We start from the raw sequence: 5,633 nt of genomic DNA on the forward strand, positions 1-5,633 counted from the left end.
GCCAATTTATGAATGCATAAACAAAATGTGGTGTCTCCAAACAGTGGAATATTATTTAGCCATAAAAAGGAACGAAGTACTGACTCCTGCTACAACATGGATGAAACTTTAAAACATTATATGAAGTGAAAGAAGCCAAGCAAAGGTCATGTATCATTCTGTTTATATTAAGTGTCCAGAATAGGCAAATCTACAGAGACAGAAAGTGAATGAATGGTTGCCTAGGCTAGGAAAGATGGGAGGAGTGAGGGTGAAGGATAAAGGGTACCACTTTTTGGGTTTTGCGGTTTTTCTAGGAGTGATGAAATATTCTAAAATTGATTGTGATGGTTGCACAACTCTGTGAATATATAAAAACTACTGAATTTTACTCTTTGAATAGGTGAATTATATGATATGGGAATTATATCTCAACAGAACTGTTAGGAAAAAAACTATCACTGTTCAGGCTTCCAGAGATTTTAAAAAATTGGTCTGCAGTGGGACTGACCTGCATTATACCTCTTGCCTTATCCCAGGAATGTTTGAGAATCCTAGCTCCTCTGAATCACTATGCCCTAAAGCAGTTAGCTCAGTCCACTGCTAGTAATTAAGAATACTGGCCTTGTTACCAGACGGAACTGAGTTCGAATCCTTATTCTGCTACTTGGTAGAAGACTGGCTTCGGGCAAATCATATTTTCTAGTCTCAGATTTCTCATTTGTAAAGCCTACCTGGAAGGACTGTTACAGGGATTAAATTGCAACAGCAAATGTAATGTGCTTGGCTCAAAGTGAGTATGAAATAAATTGCTGGTGATTGTTTCTTCCCAGGCAGCTGTACAACTGGGAGATCCAGCCCCTCCCTCAAGATTTCCCTGCTAGTAGATGGGATATTGCCTCCCTCAGTTATGTTCAGGGTATCTTGTCCCACAAACACATAAGCCTCTAATACCAAATTCCTGTCCTCATTCTCCAAACCAACAGTCTTCTAGGCGGAAGGCAGAGGAAATGATCCCCTCTCTCTGGGTCCCTCACCAGCCCCAACAATTACTAGTCTTAGGGTACATTTGTGAATGTCTTCAGAGAGTTTGTTCAGGTCCACGCTTACCACCCGCACCCTCCTGGTCCTTCCTTCCTGAGCTGGAAGCCACGCCTGGGAGCAGGACCACCTCCAGTCTTCATAGGCACCTGAGCTGAAATGTCTGGATTCCACCACATATTGTCTTGCCATTAAAATCCAGGGGTGTCTGTTTAAGAACTGGCCACTTTTTTCCCCCAAAAAATATTTACAGGAAACATAATTCACAATCACTTGGAATAGAATTCATTGCCCAGCATACCACCTGGTATCTCACAGGAAGTTTTGTAATAAATTATTAAATAACAGTTAAAGTTCCACTTATTAAAATCCTCTGGCCCAGTTCAATGACACCTCTTTCAAATTGTCTTGTCTGTCAGAAATGGTTTCCTCTTCCCTCCCCCCGCATTCCTATCAGAGCTATCTTTATTGAATGCTTATTAATTGTTCCCAGGTCATACAGTCAATAATTGGCAAATCTAGAATCCAACTGCACTGAGTTGAACAGTATCTTCCCAAAATTCATGTCCACCGGCACCTCGGAATGTGACCTTATTTGAAGATAGTATCTTTACAGATGTAATCAAGTTAAGATAGGGTCATTAGGATTAGAGCGTGCCCTAAATCCAATGATTAGTGTCTCTGCGAAGAAGAAACTTTGGAGGCAGAGGCATAGGAAGAAAACAGAAAAGGAGGCCATGTAAAGATGGAGGCAGAGATTGGAGTTATGCTGCCACAGGCAAAGAATGCCAAGGATTGCCTGCAACCACCAGAAGCTAGGAGGAGGCCAGGAAAGATGCTTCCCTAGAGCCTTTGGGGGGAGCATGGCCCTGCCTATATTGGAATTCCAGCCCCCAGAACTATGAGAGAATAAATGTTTATTGTTTTAAGCCACCCAGTTTGTGGTAATTTGTTACAGCAGCCCTAGGAAACTATTATACCAGCCTAGGTCGGTCAGATGCCAAACAGCTTCATTCTTAACAACTATGATATGCTACCTTGTGTTTGCAGCACTGAAAATGGTTTCTTCACAGTATATTTATCAGATGCCTCGTATTTCACAGTAGGAGGCAGATGGTGCACCTAGAAGTTGAGGAGGGGATGGAGGTAGAATTATTGCACAATAGAGACTGGGCAGGACTACTTTCTTGAAAACATGCCCAGCCTTCCCTACAGTCTGATCATGTGACTTAGCAAAGAAGGGGAAGTGAGTTTGCTGATGAAGGAAGTATGGTACACTAGAAAGAAAGCAGGAACTACACCTGCCATGAAGTAGCTCTGTGATAGGCATATGACATTCATATATGGCTGCTTTGACACAGACAACTTGACTTGGGAACATTGAGACATGTCCTCAAAAACAAAATATTAAATTTTCAGTTGTTAAAAATCCCTAAGCTCCTTACTCAGTTTCACACAACCCTTGGTCCTCATTCCATAACCCCCACTTCTGACACATAGCAGACACAACTTTTTAGTTAAATAAATAAATAAGGGAATGACTATCAAGGCTGGAAGAACATTGGAGGTGTCACAAATGAAATGATGGTCAGCGACAGGGAAAGAGTCAGATGCACAGTAACATCATGAAAGAAGTCTCAAGAATCAGCGGTGTCCGCCACGAACGTTGGGTAATCAAAAGCCATAACAGAAGCAAATGTGGCAAAATATCAATATTTGTTAAATCTTAGTAATGAACGCAGGGTGTTTGTAATATTGTTCTTTATAGTTTGGTGTGTTTGAATGTTTCACTTAACAAAGAACAGAAAGGGTGGCCGGATGGCTCAGTTGGTTAGAGCGCAAGCTCTTAACAAGGTTGCCAGTTCAATTCCTACATGGGATGGTGGGCTGCACCCGCTGCAACTAAGATTGAAAACGGCGACTAGACTTGGAGCTGAGCTGCACCCTCCACAACTAGATTGAAGGACGACGACCTGACTTGGAGCTGATGGATCCTGGAAAAAACACGGTTCCCCAATAAAAAAAAAATTTAAAAAATACAACACCAACATCATAATGGCTAGATCAAAATGGGTGTCTCAAATTGGCATCATTCAAAGCACTTTGCTTTGATGTGTACTGAAGCCCCTCTTTCATCAGCAGAGCTGGTATGGTTATGGCAAAACAGTTCATTCCCACACATGGATGAAACAGTACTTTGGAGAGAACCTGTGAAAATATATATGAAAAGACAGAAAATAATCATTTACTACGGCTCTGTGCTCCTGACCCTGGGATTTTATGCAAAGAAAATATTTCAAAAGAAAAAAGATGGGGAACAGGTAGATGAAAAATTTGGGGACAAAATGTTATAACAATGAAAATTTTGGAATAATTTAGGGTAACCATGGAGGAGTGCTCATCGCTGCTCCCACCCTGGTCACTCCACCCTCCCTCTTTGCCTGGATCGCTGTAATAGCCTGCAGCCTGTCTCTCTGTTTCCACCCTGACACCTACAGTCTACTCTTTACTCAGCAGCCAGGGTGATTCTTTTAAAAGGAAATGAAATCACTTCCCCACTTCTCAAAATGTTCTCACCACCCTCACAGCTACCAATTGTGGTCTGAGCCACCACGTCCTGGGGCCTGGATTATGACAATAGCTCCTAACTAGTTTCCCCTCTTCCATCTCCTTACCTCAAGGAGACAGTGAAAGTGCTCCCTTTCAAATCGTAAATCGGATCAAGTCACTCCTCTGTTCGGAACTCTCCAGTGGCTTCCCATCTGACTCAGAGTAAGCAAGCCCATATGACTCAGAACAAAGTCAGAGTAAATTTTTACACTGGCACACAAGGATCTCATCTCCTTCCCAGTCACACTGGATCCTTTTTGTTGGTTCTTCTCTCTGCTCTTACGTTCTTTCTCCATGTCCACATGGTTCATTCCCTCCCTTGCTTCAAGTGGTAACTCAAATCTCCCCCTTTCAGGGAGGTCTATTATTAACTACCCTATTTTAAATTTTACTACTCCGTAAAGCCTCATCCTACTTCCCTGTTTTATATTTTCTCTTAGTATTTATCGTCTTTTGACATCATTTATACAACATTTCTCAAATGTCTATCTGCCCTGCCTGAAACACACATACGAGTACGCTAGAATTTAAACTCCAGGAGGAAAGGGAAATTCATCTGCGCTGCTCACAGCTGTTTCCTCATACCTAGAACAGTCTGGCACTTAGTTAACATTCAATAAATATTTGGGAAATGAAAGAACAAATGGTTAAGTAAATTGGGTAATACCACTATGATGGAATATTAAGCAATCAGAAAAAGTATTGTGTATCAATGTGGAAAAGACATATGACACAATGTTAACGTTAAATGCAGAATCCCTGTGTTGTGATCAAAACTACATTGGTGTGGCTTTGGCAACAGTTTTTTTATGGTTCTTTCCCTTTCTTTTCCCCTTAAATGTTCAGATCCCCCAGTTTGTCTTTGGTACTCTTGTCATTTTTATCTACCCTATAGCTTTTGTGGGAACAGAGCCAGGAGTGCAGTTTCCAGGCTCTCGCCCTCACGTGGAAAGGTGCTCACTCGGGTAGTAAATAGCCATCAACTGTGATTGGATGGCCATCAGCTGTGGCTGGTTGGCCATAGGCAGTGAGCCATTGGCCGCTAATATAACTGCCGTGGCTACACTAGCAGCAAATGGGGGCTGGCAAGAAGATGGTGGCTGAGCTAGCAAGAGCGGATTGCAGTTGACACGGAGGATTGCAGCTAGCTGGGGTTGGTTGGTTGGCAGACAGAGATGTGGATGGCAGGTTGCGGATAGTGTGGGTCTTGCTTCCTGTGTCTCCAACCCAGCCACCAGCGAGACTATAGTGGTATGAATCCCCTATCTATGGCTCTGTGGGTGTTCCTTTTTGGCCTCACCATGTCCTGCGTTCTTATATGGGGAGTGGGACCAGAAACCCCACATGAGTCTCTGCATGACAGCTTCAAATACCATCTAGTTTATTTTTAGTTTATTTAGCATATTGTCCACCCTAAAGTTGAGCCCAGGGTTCTGTGTTGAGCCTCTCACCCACTTACTCATGTTTCTCTGTATAAACCTCTATTAGAATACCATTCTGGGAATGGCTGGCTGTTCATCAGTCTCCCCAGTAAAATGGGAGAACTCTTATAGGATAAGATGCCTAGAACATATTAGTAAGGACTCTATAAATGTTTGAATGCTACAGGACAATAAATAATAAATTGAATGCTTACTGTGTGCCAAGTACCTCTAAGAACTTTACATTTATATTTAATTCTCACAGCAGCCCTACTGAGGTAGATCTAGCTTCATTACACAGAATAAATATGGAAATACGTTTATAATAAACAGTATGCATACAATAAATTACATGTTAAAGTGGTGGGATGGTAGGTGGTTCTGCTCTTTCAAAAATTTCTTCAGTATTGTAGGTTGTGAGTGTATGCGCCTGCGCGCGTGCTTGCGTGTGACCAAATAATTTAAAAACTTGAGTGGGCAAACCCAGCAACAGGAAATTGTAGAGCAAGGTCTGGGAAAAGGGGAGGAACCCAAAAGCACAGATCAGCCGAGACCAGACTCCACCAGTGAGCAGTCGGCAAA

The sequence above is a fragment of the Rhinolophus hipposideros genome (genome assembly GCF_964194185.1).
Source record: "Rhinolophus hipposideros genome assembly, chromosome: 8".
In the NCBI taxonomy this organism is placed as follows: Eukaryota; Metazoa; Chordata; class Mammalia; order Chiroptera; family Rhinolophidae; genus Rhinolophus; species Rhinolophus hipposideros.